Source organism: Lepisma saccharinum, chromosome 4 (genome assembly GCF_977018435.1).
Source record: "Lepisma saccharinum chromosome 4, izLepSacc3.1, whole genome shotgun sequence".
Taxonomy (NCBI): domain Eukaryota; kingdom Metazoa; phylum Arthropoda; class Insecta; order Zygentoma; family Lepismatidae; genus Lepisma; species Lepisma saccharinum.
Window position 1 is genome coordinate 102280170 of NC_139232.1, and position 22684 is coordinate 102302853.

Consider the following 22684-nt stretch of genomic DNA (forward strand, 5'->3'; position numbering starts at 1 on the left):
GGTCAACTCTCCCCCTCCCCTCCACGCGGTAGTACAGTGCACAGGAGTCGCGGGTCTGCACAGGTTTCTTTCCTTGTGATTCAGTTCGCCTTATCAAGGTCGTGCAGCAAGCAATTATTTTTCGTCTTCCGATAGGAAAAAGCTTGCCTCTCGCTTACGTGGATGAACGGGTAGCACAGATGATTCTTTGGTTGGTCCTTTATGTTTCGTCCTTCAGCAACTTAATCAAAGCACGAATCATTCTCATCGCCAAACACACTGTATTTTTTTAATTGATGTAACACATGTAAACTGAAAAAGAGAGAGAGAGAGAGAGAGAGAGAAAGAGAAAGAGAGAGAGAGAGAGAAAGATATACATAAACGTTTTCTTACAACAAACGTTTGTTTTCCTATCGTATAAAGTGAACGCACATGTTAAAATTCATCTTGCATAGATAATCAAATTAGAACAAATCCACGTAAAGTGATTTAGTATGCAGAAAATAAATATATTTGTGATAAATACATAGTTAATCAGTAAATTCCAATAACCAGGACTTCTGTCACGCCGAATCTTGTTTACGGATGTTTTCAAACGTTTTGTTTTACAATTTCATTTTTTCACTGACATCCAAAACGAAAATACGTATTATAATTTAATGACTTTCAAAATGTCAAAATACTGTAATGTTACTATGCTGCCGATCACAATTATGAGGCTTCTTCGAACCAGGGTTTCGGAGCGGAGCGGATCAACGCTCCAGCTGTTGCCCACGCTCAGGAGCGAGATTCTAAGAAATGGTTCGCTCCGCTCCGGAGCGGAGCGATGTCTTAGCCCGCTCCGCTCCGGAGCGGAGCGGCGAGAATCGAAAAATTTCTCGCTCCGCTCCGGAGCGAGGAGCGAAGTTTTAGAAAATAGTTCACTCCGCTCCGGAGCGGAGCGCTACCTTGACACGCTCCGCTCCGGATCGGAGCAGAGGAAGTTGGAAAATTTCTCGCTCCGCTCCGGAGCGAGGAGCGAAATTTTAGAAAATGGTTCACTCCGCTCCGGAGCGGAGCGCTACCTTGACACGCTCCGCTCCGGATCGGAGCAGAGGAAGTTGGAAAATTTCTCGCTCCGCTCCGGAGCGAGGAGCGAAATTTTATAGAATGGTTCACTCCGCTCCGGAGCGGAGCGATACCGTGTGACGCTCCGCTCCGGAGCGAGATTATAAGAACTTGCCCACTCCGCTCCGGAGCGCTCCGAGGTTGGATAATACGAGTGTATACAGAAAACTAACGATCAAGGGTTCCGAGTACATTAGTAATTTTGTTTGTGAAATTTGTACGGCATTTGAACATCGCCTGTTATTGTTGTTATAAAACTGATTATTACTAAAGCTAACGCCACGGAAACAGTCCAGTCAAGATCACGTCACTCACCTACAGTGTTGCCAATAAGCAAGGAATAATCCTTACACAATACACCAGGGAAGGCACAATCAACCGCATACGTACAACGCGCAATGTGTCAACTGTGAAGCGTAGAAGAAGTGTGGAAAACCTGGAGAACCAGGGGTGTGTAGGAGGCAAGGGGAAGCTTTGATCTTCACTGGACTGTTTTCGTGAAGAGAGCGATATTATTATTATTATTATTATTATTACTATTATTATTATTACTATTTTCATTATCACTTTTACTACTCTACTACTACTTCTGGGGACAATATATTTCAATAGCAGGTGTGCCACCTGTGGTTTTATAAGTTGAGAGAATGGAACTCTCATTTCCTGCCACCAGGGATCGCGACTAAAACTCATTTCCGTTCGACTTCTGGTTCGGGCTAAGCACTTCGGCATATCGGTCCGACGTTACAGTCCACACCGTGGGAGAAATGAGTTATTCCGGAATATTGGTTCGAGTAACATTGGTCAAACTACTGCAGAGAATCCATTTGACCTTTCGAACGCCAGGAGCACGCAGAGGAAAGACGAAACAACGTGTACAGAGGAAGATGACAGGCAGACAGGTGTTCATGCAAAACAAAACACTCGCTGGTACATGATTGCCATATATAACTTTCTTTGCGCTGGTTATGATGATACTTTGAATGTAGCGAAAGATAAAAGTTTAAAGTAATTGGGAATTCAGGTTGCTAATTTTCACTGTATGTTTGTTCCGGCATAACTCTCGAACGCCTGGAACGATTTCAACCAAACTTGGAACACGTATCACTTGCAATCTCGAAAGAAATACTGTGTAAGACATCTCTGGCACCCCTAGGGGTGAGGGTGGGAAGGGTTGACATGTAAAACGACCGATATTAGTGTGGAATCAATAGTTTTCGGGGTCGCTAAGATTAATAATGACACTCTCAATGCCGTTCAATTCCAAGACACTCCTGGCACCCCTGGGGTGGGAAGGGGGTGACATGTAAAACGAGCCCGACCCTGTGGCCGAGTGGTTAGCACATCGCTCTATGACGCCAGGGGTTCCGGGTTCGAATACCGGCTGGGCATGGATGTTTGTGAGTGGCCATTCATCAAGTTCATCATATCATCACTCATTCTCATCTTCGCAAATTAGCCAAAAGTGGCACAAGAAGCGAAGTAAAATAAAGCAAATCAATCAATTAATTAGTTAGTTCTACTATAGACCTTGAATGATTACCAAGGTTTCAGATGCATGGAACTAACGATTAAAGATTTTATTTGTCGTTGTTGTACATTGTTTGCAATAATTGTAGACAGCTTATAATTCCACTAACCGAGACTGTTTCGGAAGGATCCCTCCATCCGTGTTAAAAAATATTTTAAATGCCCATAAATCAAAGTTCACAGGCACACATACTATGCACATACTTTTAGAAGAGAACACATATTTTAAAACGTCTCTTTAAGAAAGTAACAATACGCGTAAGCCAGAGTCGGTGTAGCACACTTTTAATACGATTGGCAACGCTGCATCTCCCTCGAAAAGGCAACGATCTGTCTGCCAAGTACGTACAACAGCAGAAGTCATGACGCAATGCACCTGCCAAGGAGCGAGCAAGACACTACGCGCCAGTTTCCTCCACCTTTCCTCTTGAAAGGGGAACAAGAAGGCCAATCCGCTAGCCGGTAGCACTGATGTCAGTCACCTACACAAGAAGCGCAGAACACGAAAACAACAGGGCTGTCGTGTGGGGGAGGTAGCATAAGCAAACGTACAATCCCGCAACACTGATTGCTTGAACGGGTTCATATCCAAATTAAGATAAGGATGAGATATGATGAAATTGAAGAAGGGTCAATCACAAAGAACTCCAATTCCCAGACTGGAGTCGTGAAGCGTTGAGATAACCATTGATGTGGGGGTAGGGCCCAACACATTCCCAATCTCGCTCGGCCATTTGGAGGTGATGTGATCAGCACCACGCTCCGGCCACCTTCCCCCCCCCCCGAGGGTTTCCCCATGTTATCCATTTATTTGAGTCTGGGTTAGCCCAGGAGCCGCTATATGCTGGGACAAGGCCGGAATAATTTCGAAGTTAGATCATCCACCGCGGGATTCAAACCCTGGTCTCCAGCGTTGCAGTCAGACGCCCTACCGACTAGACCAGCAGTTGCGGTTACACCATTCATATATAAAAATAACTATCTCACCGGATATGAGCTTGCACTTCAAATGCTCCGATTGCGGATCAGAGCACTATTGTATCTCGCCCCGCTCCGGATCGGATCGTGCATGTAAAAATAAGTAACCACTCCGCTCCGGAGCGGAGTGCTGTAGTACCATGCTCCGCTCCGGAGCGGAGTGGTATCGCACCACGCTCGGCTCCGGATCGGAGCGTGGAAGCAGAAACATCCAACCACTCCGCTCCGGAGCGGAGTGCTGTCGTCCTACGCTCCGCTCCGGATCGGAGCGTGCACGTAAAAATTACTAACCACTCCGCTCCGGATCGGAGCGTGCAAGCAAAAATATCCAACCACTCCGCTCCGGAGCGGAGTGCTGTCGTCCCACGCTCCGCTCCGGAGCGAGGAGCGGAGTAGAACTGACGCTTCGAAATCGCTCCGGAGCGCTCCTTTAGTGCGCTCCGCACTCCGCTCCGAAACCCTGCTTGGAACACGCCTTCGATAACGGTATTTGCTATTCGTAACGGATATGTGTATCACTTTTTCGAAACAGACTTTTGTGGAGGGAAAGAACTGTAACGTTACAAAAATAACGAGCACAATTATACGAGAGACCTATGTTATTCTCTCCGGAACACGGCATCGGACACGGTATTGCACATCGGAACGTCTGTATGATACCAGCTATCAATAACGTTGTTGCTTTGAAGCAAGGAGTGTAACGTTTTTACAGTCGTGGCCTCAATTAAGTTACTGGTTAATTGTAACGTTACTATCACTTTCCATACACACTAAAGTTACTAGTCAATACGTGACAAACTTGTTTCTTACCCTGTAACGTTACTGGTTGCCGGCAATGGATGTAACGTTAAAGCGTCACCGAACGACCTACTGCTTTACAGATCAGTTATGGTTCGGTACCGTTATGCACACCTGTAACGTAATGTTCATATACCTGAGGTAACGTTTCTGTTCACGAAAAAAGTTATTCTGTTTCTGGTTGTAACGTAACGGAAACCGTAATTGAAAATACCGTTCCATTTCGTTACGTTACGACTCCCTGCATCTCTGGCACCCCTAGGGGTGAGGGTGGGAAGGGTTGACATGTAAAACGATCGATATTAGTGTGGAATCCATAGTTTTCGGGGTCGTTAAGATGAATAGTGACACTCCCAATGCCGTTCAACTCCAAAACACCCCTGGAAACCCTAGGGGTGGGGTGAGAAGGGGGCGACATGTAAAAATAATAAAAAACGACCGATATTAGTGTGGAATCAATAGTTTTCGGGGTCGCTAAGATTAATAATGACACTCTCAATGCCGTTCAATTCCAAGACACTCCTGGCACCCCTGGGGTGGGAAGGGGGTGACATGTAAAACGAGCCCGACCCTGTGGCCGAGTGGTTAGCACATCGCTCTATGACGCCAGGGGTTCCGGGTTCGAATACCGGCTGGGCATGGATGTTTGTGAGTGGCCATTCATCAAGTTCATCATATCATCACTCATTCTCATCTTCGCAAATTAGCCAAAAGTGGCACAAGAAGCGAAGTAAAATAAAGCAAATCAATCAATTAATTAGTTAGTTCTACTATAGACCTTGAATGATTACCAAGGTTTCAGATGCATGGAACTAACGATTAAAGATTTTATTTGTCGTTGTTGTACATTGTTTGCAATAATTGTAGACAGCTTATAATTCCACTAACCGAGACTGTTTCGGAAGGATCCCTCCATCCGTGTTAAAAAATATTTTAAATGCCCATAAATCAAAGTTCACAGGCACACATACTATGCACATACTTTTAGAAGAGAACACATATTTTAAAACGTCTCTTTAAGAAAGTAACAATACGCGTAAGCCAGAGTCGGTGTAGCACACTTTTAATACGATTGGCAACGCTGCATCTCCCTCGAAAAGGCAACGATCTGTCTGCCAAGTACGTACAACAGCAGAAGTCATGACGCAATGCACCTGCCAAGGAGCGAGCAAGACACTACGCGCCAGTTTCCTCCACCTTTCCTCTTGAAAGGGGAACAAGAAGGCCAATCCGCTAGCCGGTAGCACTGACGTCAGTCACCTACACAAGAAGCGCAGAACACGAAAACAAACAGGGCTGTTGTGTGGGGGAGGTAGCATAAGCAAACGTACAATCCCGCAACACTGATTGCTTGAACGGGTTCATATCCAAATTAAGATAAGGATGAGATATGATGAAATTGAAGAAGGGTCAATCACAAAGAACTCCAATTCCCAGACTGGAGTCGTGAAGCGTTGAGATAACCATTGATGTGGGGGTAGGGCCCAACACATTCCCAATCTCGCTCGGCCATTTGGAGGTGATGTGATCAGCACCACGCTCCGGCCACCTTCCCCCCCCCCCCCGAGGGTTTCCCCATGTTATCCATTTATTTGAGTCTGGGTTAGCCCAGGAGCCGCTATATGCTGGGACAAGGCCGGAATAATTTCGAAGTTAGATCATCCACCGCGGGATTCAAACCCTGGTCTCCAGCGTTGCAGTCAGACGCCCTACCGACTAGACCAGCAGTTGCGGTTACACCATTCATATATAAAAATAACTATCTCACCGGATATGAGCTTGCACTTCAAATGCTCCGATTGCGGATCAGAGCACTATTGTATCTCGCCCCGCTCCGGATCGGATCGTGCATGTAAAAATAAGTAACCACTCCGCTCCGGAGCGGAGTGCTGTAGTACCATGCTCCGCTCCGGAGCGGAGTGGTATCGCACCACGCTCGGCTCCGGATCGGAGCGTGGAAGCAGAAACATCCAACCACTCCGCTCCGGAGCGGAGTGCTGTCGTCCTACGCTCCGCTCCGGATCGGAGCGTGCACGTAAAAATTACTAACCACTCCGCTCCGGATCGGAGCGTGCAAGCAAAAATATCCAACCACTCCGCTCCGGAGCGGAGTGCTGTCGTCCCACGCTCCGCTCCGGAGCGAGGAGCGGAGTAGAACTGACGCTTCGAAATCGCTCCGGAGCGCTCCTTTAGTGCGCTCCGCACTCCGCTCCGAAACCCTGCTTGGAACACGCCTTCGATAACGGTATTTGCTATTCGTAACGGATATGTGTATCACTTTTTCGAAACAGACTTTTGTGGAGGGAAAGAACTGTAACGTTACAAAAATAACGAGCACAATTATACGAGAGACCTATGTTATTCTCTCCGGAACACGGCATCGGACACGGTATTGCACATCGGAACGTCTGTATGATACCAGCTATCAATAACGTTGTTGCTTTGAAGCAAGGAGTGTAACGTTTTTACAGTCGTGGCCTCAATTAAGTTACTGGTTAATTGTAACGTTACTATCACTTTCCATACACACTAAAGTTACTAGTCAATACGTGACAAACTTGTTTCTTACCCTGTAACGTTACTGGTTGCCGGCAATGGATGTAACGTTAAAGCGTCACCGAACGACCTACTGCTTTACAGATCAGTTATGGTTCGGTACCGTTATGCACACCTGTAACGTAATGTTCATATACCTGAGGTAACGTTTCTGTTCACGAAAAAAGTTATTCTGTTTCTGGTTGTAACGTAACGGAAACCGTAATTGAAAATACCGTTCCATTTCGTTACGTTACGACTCCCTGCATCTCTGGCACCCCTAGGGGTGAGGGTGGGAAGGGTTGACATGTAAAACGATCGATATTAGTGTGGAATCCATAGTTTTCGGGGTCGTTAAGATGAATAGTGACACTCCCAATGCCGTTCAACTCCAAAACACCCCTGGAAACCCTAGGGGTGGGGTGAGAAGGGGGCGACATGTAAAAATAATAAAAAACGACCGATATTAGTGTGGAATCAATAGTTTTCGGGGTCGCTAAGATTAATAATGACACTCTCAATGCCGTTCAATTCCAAGACACTCCTGGCACCCCTGGGGTGGGAAGGGGGTGACATGTAAAACGAGCCCGACCCTGTGGCCGAGTGGTTAGCACATCGCTCTATGACGCCAGGGGTTCCGGGTTCGAATACCGGCTGGGCATGGATGTTTGTGAGTGGCCATTCATCAAGTTCATCATATCATCACTCATTCTCATCTTCGCAAATTAGCCAAAAGTGGCACAAGAAGCGAAGTAAAATAAAGCAAATCAATCAATTAATTAGTTAGTTCTACTATAGACCTTGAATGATTACCAAGGTTTCAGATGCATGGAACTAACGATTAAAGATTTTATTTGTCGTTGTTGTACATTGTTTGCAATAATTGTAGACAGCTTATAATTCCACTAACCGAGACTGTTTCGGAAGGATCCCTCCATCCGTGTTAAAAAATATTTTAAATGCCCATAAATCAAAGTTCACAGGCACACATACTATGCACATACTTTTAGAAGAGAACACATATTTTAAAACGTCTCTTTAAGAAAGTAACAATACGCGTAAGCCAGAGTCGGTGTAGCACACTTTTAATACGATTGGCAACGCTGCATCTCCCTCGAAAAGGCAACGATCTGTCTGCCAAGTACGTACAACAGCAGAAGTCATGACGCAATGCACCTGCCAAGGAGCGAGCAAGACACTACGCGCCAGTTTCCTCCACCTTTCCTCTTGAAAGGGGAACAAGAAGGCCAATCCGCTAGCCGGTAGCACTGACGTCAGTCACCTACACAAGAAGCGCAGAACACGAAAACAAACAGGGCTGTTGTGTGGGGGAGGTAGCATAAGCAAACGTACAATCCCGCAACACTGATTGCTTGAACGGGTTCATATCCAAATTAAGATAAGGATGAGATATGATGAAATTGAAGAAGGGTCAATCACAAAGAACTCCAATTCCCAGACTGGAGTCGTGAAGCGTTGAGATAACCATTGATGTGGGGGTAGGGCCCAACACATTCCCAATCTCGCTCGGCCATTTGGAGGTGATGTGATCAGCACCACGCTCCGGCCACCTTCCCCCCCCCCCCCGAGGGTTTCCCCATGTTATCCATTTATTTGAGTCTGGGTTAGCCCAGGAGCCGCTATATGCTGGGACAAGGCCGGAATAATTTCGAAGTTAGATCATCCACCGCGGGATTCAAACCCTGGTCTCCAGCGTTGCAGTCAGACGCCCTACCGACTAGACCAGCAGTTGCGGTTACACCATTCATATATAAAAATAACTATCTCACCGGATATGAGCTTGCACTTCAAATGCTCCGATTGCGGATCAGAGCACTATTGTATCTCGCCCCGCTCCGGATCGGATCGTGCATGTAAAAATAAGTAACCACTCCGCTCCGGAGCGGAGTGCTGTAGTACCATGCTCCGCTCCGGAGCGGAGTGGTATCGCACCACGCTCGGCTCCGGATCGGAGCGTGGAAGCAGAAACATCCAACCACTCCGCTCCGGAGCGGAGTGCTGTCGTCCTACGCTCCGCTCCGGATCGGAGCGTGCACGTAAAAATTACTAACCACTCCGCTCCGGATCGGAGCGTGCAAGCAAAAATATCCAACCACTCCGCTCCGGAGCGGAGTGCTGTCGTCCCACGCTCCGCTCCGGAGCGAGGAGCGGAGTAGAACTGACGCTTCGAAATCGCTCCGGAGCGCTCCTTTAGTGCGCTCCGCACTCCGCTCCGAAACCCTGCTTGGAACACGCCTTCGATAACGGTATTTGCTATTCGTAACGGATATGTGTATCACTTTTTCGAAACAGACTTTTGTGGAGGGAAAGAACTGTAACGTTACAAAAATAACGAGCACAATTATACGAGAGACCTATGTTATTCTCTCCGGAACACGGCATCGGACACGGTATTGCACATCGGAACGTCTGTATGATACCAGCTATCAATAACGTTGTTGCTTTGAAGCAAGGAGTGTAACGTTTTTACAGTCGTGGCCTCAATTAAGTTACTGGTTAATTGTAACGTTACTATCACTTTCCATACACACTAAAGTTACTAGTCAATACGTGACAAACTTGTTTCTTACCCTGTAACGTTACTGGTTGCCGGCAATGGATGTAACGTTAAAGCGTCACCGAACGACCTACTGCTTTACAGATCAGTTATGGTTCGGTACCGTTATGCACACCTGTAACGTAATGTTCATATACCTGAGGTAACGTTTCTGTTCACGAAAAAAGTTATTCTGTTTCTGGTTGTAACGTAACGGAAACCGTAATTGAAAATACCGTTCCATTTCGTTACGTTACGACTCCCTGCATCTCTGGCAACCCTAGGGGTGAGGGTGGGAAGGGTTGACATGTAAAACGATCGATATTAGTGTGGAATCCATAGTTTTCGGGGTCGTTAAGATGAATAGTGACACTCCCAATGCCGTTCAACTCCAAAACACCCCTGGAAACCCTAGGGGTGGGGTGAGAAGGGGGCGACATGTAAAAATAATAAAAAACGACCGATATTAGTGTGGAATCAATAGTTTTCGGGGTCGCTAAGATTAATAATGACACTCTCAATGCCGTTCAATTCCAAGACACTCCTGGCACCCCTGGGGTGGGAAGGGGGTGACATGTAAAACGAGCCCGACCCTGTGGCCGAGTGGTTAGCACATCGCGCTATGACGCCAGGGGTTCCGGGTTCGAATACCGGCTGGGCATGGATGTTTGTGAGTGGCCATTCATCAAGTTCATCATATCATCACTCATTCTCATCTTCGCAAATTAGCCAAAAGTGGCACAAGAAGCGAAGTAAAATAAAGCAAATCAATCAATTAATTAGTTAGTTCTACTATAGACCTTGAATGATTACCAAGGTTTCAGATGCATGGAACTAACGATTAAAGATTTTATTTGTCGTTGTTGTACATTGTTTGCAATAATTGTAGACAGCTTATAATTCCACTAACCGAGACTGTTTCGGAAGGATCCCTCCATCCGTGTTAAAAAATATTTTAAATGCCCATAAATCAAAGTTCACAGGCACACATACTATGCACATACTTTTAGAAGAGAACACATATTTTAAAACGTCTCTTTAAGAAAGTAACAATACGCGTAAGCCAGAGTCGGTGTAGCACACTTTTAATACGATTGGCAACGCTGCATCTCCCTCGAAAAGGCAACGATCTGTCTGCCAAGTACGTACAACAGCAGAAGTCATGACGCAATGCACCTGCCAAGGAGCGAGCAAGACACTACGCGCCAGTTTCCTCCACCTTTCCTCTTGAAAGGGGAACAAGAAGGCCAATCCGCTAGCCGGTAGCACTGACGTCAGTCACCTACACAAGAAGCGCAGAACACGAAAACAAACAGGGCTGTTGTGTGGGGGAGGTAGCATAAGCAAACGTACAATCCCGCAACACTGATTGCTTGAACGGGTTCATATCCAAATTAAGATAAGGATGAGATATGATGAAATTGAAGAAGGGTCAATCACAAAGAACTCCAATTCCCAGACTGGAGTCGTGAAGCGTTGAGATAACCATTGATGTGGGGGTAGGGCCCAACACATTCCCAATCTCGCTCGGCCATTTGGAGGTGATGTGATCAGCACCACGCTCCGGCCACCTTCCCCCCCCCCGAGGGTTTCCCCTAGTTATCCATTTATTTGAGTCTGGGTTAGCCCAGGAGCCGCTATATGCTGGGACAAGGCCGGAATAATTTCGAAGTTAGATCATCCACCGCGGGATTCAAACCCTGGTCTCCAGCGTTGCAGTCAGACGCCCTACCGACTAGACCCATGGACTAGACCAGCAGTTGCGGTTACACCATTCTTATATAAAAATAACTATCTCACCGGATATGAGCTTGCACTTCAAATGCTCCGATTGCGGATCAGAGCACTATTGTATCTCGCCCCGCTCCGGATCGGATCGTGCATGTAAAAATAAGTAACCACTCCGCTCCGGAGCGGAGTGCTGTAGTACCATGCTCCGCTCCGGAGCGGAGTGGTATCGCACCACGCTCGGCTCCGGATCGGAGCGTGGAAGCAGAAACATCCAACCACTCCGCTCCGGAGCGGAGTGCTGTCGTCCTACGCTCCGCTCCGGATCGGAGCGTGCACGTAAAAATTACTAACCACTCCGCTCCGAATCGGAGCGTGCAAGCAAAAATATCCAACCACTCCGCTCCGGAGCGGAGTGCTGTCGTCCCACGCTCCGCTCCGGAGCGAGGAGCGGAGTAGAACTGACGCTTCGAAATCGCTCCGGAGCGCTCCTTTAGTACGCTCCGCACTCCGTTCCGAAACCCTGCTTCGAACACGCCTTCGATAACGGTATTTGCTATTCGTAACGGATATGTGTATCACTTTTTCGAAACAGACTTTTGTGGAGGGAAAGAACTGTAACGTTACAAAAATAACGAGCACAATTATACGAGAGACCTATGTTATTCTCTCCGGAACACGGCATCGGACACGGTATTGCACATCGGAACGTCTGTATGATACCAGCTATCAATAACGTTGTTGCTTTGAAGCAAGGAGTGTAACGTTTTTACAGTCGTGGCCTCAATTAAGTTACTGGTTAATTGTAACGTTACTATTACTTTCCATACACACTAAAGTTACTAGTCAATACGTGACAAACTTGTTTCTTACCCTGTAACGTTACTGGTTGCCGGCAATGGATGTAACGTTAAAGCGTCACCTAACGACCTACTGCTTTACAGATCAGTTATGGTTCGGTACCGTTATGCACACCTGTAACGTAATGTTCATATACCTGAGGTAACGTTTCTGTTCACGAAAAAAGTTATTCTGTTTCTGGTTGTAACGTAACGGAAACCGTAATTGAAAATACCGTTCCATTTCGTTACGTTACGACTCCCTGAGTCCAAGTTGATCGATTCTCACATACAAATTAAATTACTATGTCCGAGTTGTAGGTATTCCCAAATTCGGTTCGTAAGTCATGGAAATCTTCCCGGCTTGCCAGTTACGTCTATGCGCATATTGAAAACACACGTTAATAAACTTGATATTAAACCTATGATATTTTCGAAAAAGAATTTTCATGTCTATTTTCTGACCCCAAGTGTATAAAGGTCATTAAGACAAATCACTTTTTTCAATAGCGTTTTTCTGTTTGACGCTTTTTTTTCGATGCTACGAACATTCGCAAAACGGAGCTTTATCACTGATGTATGCAACCTCGCTGCATCGGTTTGTAGTTGCCTCCAATCCAATTACAATAAAGAAATATGATTTACCTATAACTAGGGACCTCGATTTTTAGGGTGTTTTTATTTTCAAAATTGGTGGTATTTCTCCCAAAATTCGCGTTTTTAATTTAGCATACTCTTCCGCCAAATATACCTAAAATTATAACTTCATTGTGTATTTTAAATTGTGCATTTAATTGCTCACCAATACTTACGAGAAAGGATTGCCTCTTATCTTTAGTGAATGCGGAACGAGAGGCAATATTCTAGGTGGTTGCCAGGTCGGGCTGCAAATCCCAAATTTCAGGAGAACCTCTCGCGAGTAACACTGCCCTAGTTTACTGTGACCTTGACTGGTGCACAGGGTAGGCAGCAAGTGCCCATACTTGCCACCCGCTTGAAATAGTCATGAAATGTAATGACGAAATTAAATAATAAAACATTTGTCATGTTCAACGACTTCTTTACGAATGCTCTTGTTGTTGCAACTAATTATGTCCGTTTTATTATGTTTTGGGGAGTTTTGAAGGAACTGTGCCTAGGTATATTTTGTCATAGAGAGCAACACTGCAGCACACTAGCGCGACTAAAATTGATCAAAGTTTGTGTTTCCTCAGATATAATCTCTGTTTTGCCAGGTGATAATTTTATAACACTTTTATTACTTCTACAAATGAATTAAGTAGTATATGTAGCTACGATATATTGTCGGAATCGTTTTCGAATCCTTCAGTCCTTATGTTTTGTGGTAAAATCCGCCGAGTTGTCATTATATTTCGTGTACTATTTGAAGACTTGGCAACGCGAAGTCTGCATGCAGCAGAACACACGCTTCTCTTGAAGTGGTAGGGGGAGAGTGACGCGGTTATTGGCCTAAACATAGGACGGTGAATTCCCGGATGCTAGTGAATGTGGGGAAGTACCATGTGAGTATTGATTATTTCCGTATATATACCGTATTAACGTTACTTTTTGTATGTTTTTCTTCATAAAATAAACAAGAAAATGTAGATCAATCTCGTGTTGTGTTGTAACTTCACGTGCGCGAAATATTGCGTGCTGCGTATAACATGCTTACGTGATGATCTTAGGAAACGTAATAAAAACAATAGAAAATTGTTTAAAAAAGCACTCGGGATACGTGAAAGAAATGTTATAATTGCATGGTAAATTAGCGATATTTGTTAATAACAAAAACATATGTTCCACTTTCCGTAGTCCTTTATGTCCATCCGTAATATCGATATGCATTTTGCCAATCGATCTGCAAGTTCGATACTTTGAATTGTAAATCATAACATTTTAATTATATATAGTATATTTCACATGTAAGCCTACATTAAATATGCGGATTCGTAAAAATATTTAAAGACCTATGCGTGATATGGTAATACAAATAAGTTTTAGAGTAGATAATTTTAGTTGTTATGATAGTGCAAGAAAAAGTTGAGTAAATTGAATTGTATCCTTGGCGCGAAAATTTTTGAACTTTATCTCACACTTCGAATAATTTATATCAATCCACTGCCAGTCGAAACATCAGAGAAATACAAACGACGAACACAAGGTAACAGAACTATCAAGTTAGTATATGATTCTAGAATGAAAGTGCAAGGCTGATTTGGTGCAGACCGTAAAGGATTTCCTTGCTTTGTGATGGGCAAAAATTCTGTTCCCATTAATTGTGATACCCCAACATCCTTGAATAAAAAAAGAATCTCCCTGATGGCATATTGGTATCGCTGTCGCCTTGTAACCAAGGTGTTCTGGGTTCATTCCTCGGTGGAGACATGTTGCAAAGTGGTTCGGATTCCACTCTAAACTGTAAGTTCAGTTCCGATTAGTCGACTTTGAGTAGAAAGCTGAATTTAAAAAAAAACCGAAAAAAAAACCTGCCAAACTTTGAATAAGAATAAATGCAAGTACACTAAATCACTATCTTTTGTTGATATGCATATATGCATCAATGACTCATCTGATTGAGTGAAAAATAATGCCATGATATTTAGCACACGTATCTTTTCTCTTTAGTAATCATGCATGTTTTGATGTTTAATGGAAAGGCAACAGCAGTGGTGGGGAAAGAAAGGGGAAGCGGCGAGCAAGTGTACTTCCTCGAGAATCACGATTTTTTGTTGTAAATGGATAAATTTCGATGTTTGGTGTAACAAAATTTGTTCCAAGATGCAGAAATAACTAGTCGAAGATATATTTGGGTCTCATGCTAATCATATCTGACTCGGAGTATAAGCTTATACCATATTAGGCAACATTTCTGTAACATGCAAAGTAACAAAATTGCAGTGCAAAATATATTTGTGAATAATTAGGTGGTTCTACAATTTTTACTCTAGAGCTGGACAAATTTACAATTTTTTTTCATGAACAAAAATGTGCAGATTAAAAACTTATTATGCTATATCATTTTTTGACACTTCCTTTGTTTACTTCCCATGTAACAAACATGTCAATCAGTTTCGCAGTTATTCCCTTTACAGCACAAAAAATATTTTCTTAGGCTGTATGAAATTATCAGTTTACTATTACTGACAATTTTTGGTGCATCTTACTTTTTGTGCTGGCGGTCAAGTTGATGGGGGATCTGACTGTTATGCAAGAGACCCAGGTTTGATTACCAGACTAACTAACTCCTGGTGGGAATTTTTCTGACAATTTGCTTACACAAATTATTCCTCCGATGCACCCAGGCTCTTGTCAACCCTGGGAGAGGGGAAGGGCAGCCGAAGCATGGTGTTGATCACAAGACATCTAGATGTATTTGAAGAATGTATGGATTCTACCTCAACACTCCTTAACGTGCCTTCATGGTACAATGTATTACACAGGAGAGTGTTTTTCTTTCTTTTTCTTATTTGTTTGCCCATTTTTCATGAAAGCAAACTACAGTTTTTTCCAGTGCCATATTCTGAAAATATGACATTGTTTACAACAAGTACTGCTTGTTTATTGTGTATATTTATTATATATTAATTATATATATAGGACATTTCAGATACAACACATAATGCGTATACTTGTCACTTTGGTGTCTCATGGTCCTTTCCTTTTTCCCAATATTTTTTCGTGTCACTTTGTTATTTCATTTTTTGTCAAGCAGTGAATACACTGGATGGGGGCTACTATGGTGCATGCAGTTTGTGTTGTAGTATCACTTACCACTTGCCACTTCAGTTTGAAATTACCTTAAAAGTTTGCGAAAAGAAAAATATATCAGTTATGAAATGTATGGAAATTCTCAAGTACTATATGATTTTTTCTTGATATAACTGCTTTGTGTTGTAGTATCACTAGGGGCATGCATATTTCGCTTTTGACGAAAAAACGAAATTTGAAAAAACACATTGTAGTGTTAATTTTTTATGTTTTTGAAAGGTGTGAGATGCATTTTGTGACCATATTTTGTCACGAAGTAATGCGAAATGAACTGCAAAAAGCGAAATTAACTCTTAAACACGAAATTCATGGTTTATTCACCGACGCGACACCTTCTGAGGTCTGAATTATCCTGAGAGTTATGCAATTCCCGGAAAATTGATTAATTCTGCTGTTAATATTGGAGAAGCAAAAATAGACTACTTTACACAGAAATAAACTTAATACTCTGATAACTACATAAATGTGCTATTAGAAGTGAAATGTTAATTCTATGGAATAAATGTAGTTTTTAAATCAAATTTAGGATTATATTCACAATTTTAAAACCAATATGTCTTTTTATATACCACTTTTCATCCATTTTTTCACCGCTATAACACCGAAATTTTATTTTATTTACCGCTTTTGAACCCGAAATTGACTCAGTTTTTGTACCGAAATTTTGCTTTTTTATTTACCAAAAATATGTGCCTCTAAGTATCACTTACCACTTCCCACTTCAGTGTGAAATTACCTTAAAAGTGTGTGAAAAGAAAAATATATCAGTTAAGAAATGTATGGAAATTCTCAAGTACTATATGATTTTTTCTTGATATAACTGCTTTCAAACCACTGATATGCACATTGGGTGCAGAAATATTTCTGAGTAAAGTTGCCCATTTTGCTATTTTCACTTAATTTTTCTCCTACATCCTAAATGTTCTAAGACACTGAATTACATGGATACTGATGCAGAATTTACTAACCGTTTAAAATGATTTTCATGATGTGTAAAGTACAGGGTGGTCAGAAAATATTTTGAATGATTTAAGGTCAAAATTTTTCCGCCCTTGTCCCCACATAAAGCAGCTCTGGGGCTGCCCAACCTCAAATTAATGGGTACCTGGAGGCAACTCTGGAGGATAAAGGCAACCGGAGAGTGGTGCTGATCACATCACCTCCAAAGTAGCGGAGATCCAGAATATGTGGGGAGGGAGATACCACCACATTCCCAAAATGTGCCTTGATGGCACGGTGGTATATGTATGGGGAACTTTACCTTTGCAAAATTAGTTTTAAAAAGTGTGTTACAATGAAGAGGCACAACAGTACAGAATGGCGCTGAGCTAAATCACATATTTCAAATTGCCATTAATTGAATGCAAAAAATAAACTGAAACCACCTACTATTTGATTTAATACAATTTATTATCCAAAGCTTTCAATTTTTAAAAAAATTTAAACCATCAATTTTTACAAGCATTCCTGAAAGTTGCTGAACACGTGAATCAGTATGTCCCATGAATGGCTGCAACTTTACCAACAGTGATTTGTGCAAGTTCTTGAATAATAGTCACACATCTGTAGAACACATGGTCTTTCAAGAATCCACATGAAAAAGTCTGTGACAGTAAGATCAAGCAATCACTGTCTCCAAAATGTGAGATTACACATCTGAATAATCCACAAATAGTGATCATACTTTGTCATGTGGTGTAGGCTGCCGTTACATCTTGCTGAAAATAGAAGACTATTGAGTGAGTACCAGGATGTTGTAATTGTTGTTTGACAAAGCTTTACAACAATCTGTATGTACAGTAACAGTTTCAGTGGCGTTTCATGCAGGGAGTCGTAACGTACCCAATTTGCGTTACACGGTACGTTCCATTTTGTAGGAGGAAGAGTATGGTTCAACTGCTGGTACCCATGTAACGTAACGAAATGCAATATCTTATAGAGTGACGTTACAAGGAACGTAACAAAATGTATTATGGTAGATATTAACGTTATAAAGGAACGGAACGAAATGAGCACATTGGAACATAACGTAATATGCAATATGGTATATACTACCGTTACAAGGACCGTAGTAACGAAATGCAATATGGTATATACTAGCGTTACAAGGACCGTAGTAACGAAATGCAACATGGTAGTAAATAACGGTACATAGGAACGTAATGAATGCAATCCTCCGTAACGGAATGAAGTGAAAGGCAATATGGTCAATTAACGTTACATAGGAATGTAACAAAATGTAAACCACTGTAGCGGAACGGAACAAAATGCAGTTGGGTACATACCATCTGCATAAGGAACGTAAATAAATTCAGTATGTTAGATGTTAACGTTACAAGGAAAGAACAATTCACAAATGTTAGGTAGTAACGTTATAGGCGCGTGACGAATATAATCTATTTAACATCAAGGAAGAAAAAGGAATAGCCCAAGTCTCTTACCTTTCAGTATATCGTATGGGATTAATGTGTAATAGCCGTTAAAAATATGGTTGTTTGTAAAAAAATGAATTTCAACCAGGGTTGATAAAGGGTCAGGAATTTTAAATCAATTCAATTCCGGTTCAGCAGGGAATATTAGCAAGCATAAATGGATCTGGACCGTAAAGAGCCTTTTTATGTTTAAAATATTTCAATTCGTTCCAGGAACCTTTTCTCCGGATCAATTGAAATACGGCACAGGGACCTTCTTTCCGGATCAATTTAAAGACTGTCTAAGTTCCATATTGAAATGAAAGAATACGCAACTTGGACCGAATTAAAACTGTGCGATAAAGAAGGTTCCGGTGTTGTTGCGGAACCCAATAGAACCCATTAGAATTTATGGGTTCGTGGACGTTTAACAATCCTGATTTGAAAATTACATTTTTGGCTCGAAATTGAATACAGCTTCCAACTAGTGTAGAAATGAGTAGTCATAGACGTGCGCACGGGGTGCAAAGGGGGGGGGGGGCACATGCCCCACCCCCTAATCATTGACGTCTGCCGATATTTTCGACGCAGGGACAAGCAAGGTATTTTTCCATGGGGCATATTAACCAGATAATAGTGTTGCCCCCTCAAGAAACACCACTTGAATTCGAAATTATCGCATTCCTGCATTCCCATTATAATAATTATAATAATTAATGTACATTACTATGACTGGGATCAAATTATACGCGTGAAATATATACTTTTAGCTGACATTCGTTTTCTAAAGGGGAGATGTGGCCATCCTCGCCCCCTTTCAGATTTCCATGCTCCTATATTATTATACTTTAATCCAGAAATTTAGGGTTGAGGAATCTTATCACCGGTTATTAAACGATATTATGCTCTTGAAGAAAATTAAGTATTTTCAAGCAGATGAAAGTTCACAAAGCAACAACGGCGGAAGAAGGTGCAGTGGCGCAACCACAGGGTGCAGGGGAGATTAGCTCTCAAACTTGTACGGAAATCAATTCTAGGGGGTTAGGGGGCAAACATTGAACTATAGAAAGAAAGGTTACAGAATCTAAGAGTAGCAAGACAAAAGGGTACTGAAGATGGATTTAGTTTTCACGTCTGTCGTGCACTATTTCTTCCAGACGGTCAAGAGCACCTGCAAGGAGGCACAGAGGAGCAATTGCCCCCTCTTGATTTCTATCTTTATACAAATATAAATAAAGTTATATAAACTTGGACAGTTGCTGCTGCTTACGGTGTACGTTTTGCCCGTGTAAGGTAATATATAGATGTATTATTAATTTTTGAAACCCCACCGTTCATTTATAAACACACTGTATATGAGTCATTGTGAATTCGAGTCAATTAAAACATTTTGCGTTGTTGGGAGATTATCTATTAGGATAAAATTTGGACATAATGAATCTAAGTAGAGAAAAATCCAACTTGTATATCAAAATTGCCATGTCCAACTGATCTCCGAAAGTAGTGTTTAGCACGTCACATTTCAAGTATATTGTAATAATCTTCAATTAGGCCAAACGTTAACGAACAAAACAACATTTATTTAACTTATAACTTCATGTTATATAAACTACATGAAATACATTTAACAAAGACAAAAGACAAAATACAATCTCTCTCCAATTCGACTTGTTCACAGTATCTCTTCTAAAATTTTTATCTTTTTCTTAACTTCCATCATATATGATTGATTGATTTGAGTCCACTTTATGCACAGTTAGGCTAATCAGGACTGGACCTACAGTTTAAAGTGAAATCCCAATCACTTGTGCCTCCACCGGGTATCTAACCCGGGACCCCTTCATTACAAGGCGATGACGCTACCACTGCGCCATCGGGGAGGCCATTTCAAGTATAGTCCATGATTGTATCTAGTAGTATATGAACGAGATGTGTCCCTCCATTCAAACAATACGTGGCTTGTCCCTATAAGTGTGTCACTTATAAATTAAGTTTCCGAAAGCAGGTATTATGCATGAACAGAACAAAATATACTCGTGAGAAATTACAAAAATTATAAGTAAGTTCGTGGCGGGAGTTATTGACGGTTTTCCCCACAACCTATCCGCTTTAGGTTCCGGGTTCGAGTCCTGGTCTGTAAATATCTTTTTTAGGTGTCTCTTAATTAATTTAATCTAATTATCATCCATCTTCATAGTTTCGATTAATTATAAAAGTCACATAAAAGCGAAGCAAAATAAGAACAAATAAAAATAATTGCAAAATGATTACAATGTCAGAAGTACATTTGAAAAATAAAATGCGGACAGGAGATTCATTTTCAAACAGGTATTTGGGTAGAATTGTGTAGACAGACAGCATGCTCCCGAAAGTTGCCAATCCACGTGTAGCATGACCTTCGATACTGGGGTTGTGCTTTTTCAGGAAAGTTTGCTCGACGCTCCTCAAGCGTCTTATCAAGAATGCCTCGGTGTTTGCAGCATTACTAACTTATTTTCCGTCGGGAAAATCTTTTTTCTCCTATTTAATCTGCGGTTGACTCTACAATACAGCATATTAATCAAGATACAACAACTGAATTACGGCGAAGTAGGTTAGAAACCCTGCGTGCTCAAGAGCAGCTTCGATAAGGCACCTGAATTGTTTCGAGCTGAAGCAGGAAATGGGCGATGTTTATTCCCCAAGGCCATTCTGTAAAACTAATGCCACAAGAAGTTTTCTGTGTGGATTTGTGAGCATGAAATTGTAGGTTAATGATAGTACTACAAGACGTCAAGTGGATTTATTTTTCTGTTTCGTTATTTTATATAGCTTTCCTACCTATATAGTTTGAATAACTAATTAATCATTTCATAAGCAGACAAACACGAAGAAGCCGATCCCGTGGCAAATTGGTTAGCGTAATAAACTGCGAAGTCTAATGTCGGATTAGATTGATTGATTTAGTTTATTTTACTTCGCGTTTTGTGCCTCTAGGCTAATTTGCGAAGATGGGGATGAGTGATGAAATGATGAAATTGATGAATGGACATTCACAAACAACCAAGCCCGACCGGGATTCGAACCCGGGAGATGTCGGATTAGAGCCTGGACTAGAAAATATGGATGGGTTGGGTCATTGTCTTTATACCACTTCCATCACCTATCACATCCTTTATCATCGCGATTAACCGAAAGTGGTAGACGCGAAATAAAAATAGAACCTTTGCATGGAAGTCCGAAAGAGAGGCAAGGGGGGGGGGGTGCACGACCCACCTGGAAAATGAAAGTCAACCAAAAATTATATATATATCTCACACAATTCCATTTCAGCTGCAATAATATATGTTAATTATTGCATGAACATAACTAGCTAACTAACTAACTCTCTAGCCTTCTTAAACCCGAAGGTTCATGGCTGCAGAACACAGGCCTTCCATCTGTCCCTATCCTGAGCAAGATCTATATACTCTTTTCCATCCCTACCGATTTCCTTTAGGTCTATCTCAACGTTGTCCCTCCATCTTCGTCTTAACCTTCCTAAAGGTCTCTTACCATCAGGTTTCCCAACAAGAATCCTATAAACTCCTCTTTCCTCTCCCATCCGTGCCACATGGCCTGCCCACCTAAGTCTTCTTGATTTATTTATTCTAATTATCTCCTCATCCCTTTTAGGTCCAAATATTTTCCTAAGGATCTTATTTTCAAATAAGATGAATATGATAACTTCAAATTAAAGCAATGTTTTTTGAGGAGACAACACTGTTATGCACCTTGTTTGCCTCCCTCCCCCCGGAAAAACTACCTTGCTTGCCCCTCTTTGGAAAAAATCCTGCAGACGTCCATGAACCTTTAGTATCGACTTCGGACTATAAAGCATTGATTCTTCAATGTATAGAGCGGCAATATACCGCGACAGCCTCTTACAGAGTATTTGCCAGGAAATATCAACACGAGAACAGGGATAGGAATTCCTCTTATTTTAGATTTTCTCAAACTAATTTCAAGTATCTGGTGAAAATTCTTTCTATTTAGTATGCAAATAAAGGTTTTAAATTTGAATGGGCGTATTAATTTTCTGGGTTTTTCCAGAGACGATATGAAGCACTGCGGATACGAAGGGCGAACTCAACAAAGTGCATTGTGAGGGAAATGCGTTTCAAGTTGTCAGGCACAATTCGAGCTCCACAGAAACTTGGTAACTGTAGATCGGAATGTTTCATGCGTGATTTCGTATCAATCTCTTCTAAATTGAGATTTATAGCTAGCCTGAATTCATAACCCCTGTCGCCAGCCGTTGCTCTCTCAGGCATTCAAAGAATGTCACATCAGTAATTTACAAATCCTTCCTGGTCTATTGGAGTTAAGGTGCTGATCAGCTGGTATTTCAGGGCAACGACCAGGGAAGGAGGAAAGAGAACAAAACAGAGAGCAATGGGTGGTGTGGGGTCTTTTGCCTGGAATCGCCGAAC

The 22684-nt window shown here is 42.2% G+C and overlaps 1 protein-coding gene across 4 annotated transcripts in view; it reads left to right on the top strand.

The window, feature by feature from the left end:
* Nucleotides 1-22684, top strand: part of LOC145986684 (uncharacterized) — a 140760-nt gene that overhangs the window by 29811 nt on the left and 88265 nt on the right. Inside the window, exon 1 of one of the 4 annotated variants that reach the window (XM_083120993.1) lies at nt 13222-13286. The exons of 1 other annotated variant lie outside the window; for it this stretch is intronic. The gene's annotated coding sequence lies outside the window, so the exon portion shown is untranslated. Of the gene's footprint in view, nt 1-13221; nt 13287-13440; nt 13575-14115; nt 14216-22684 lie in introns of those variants that run through there. 2 more of the 4 variants (XM_083120992.1, XM_083120994.1) reach the window with 2 other exon arrangements.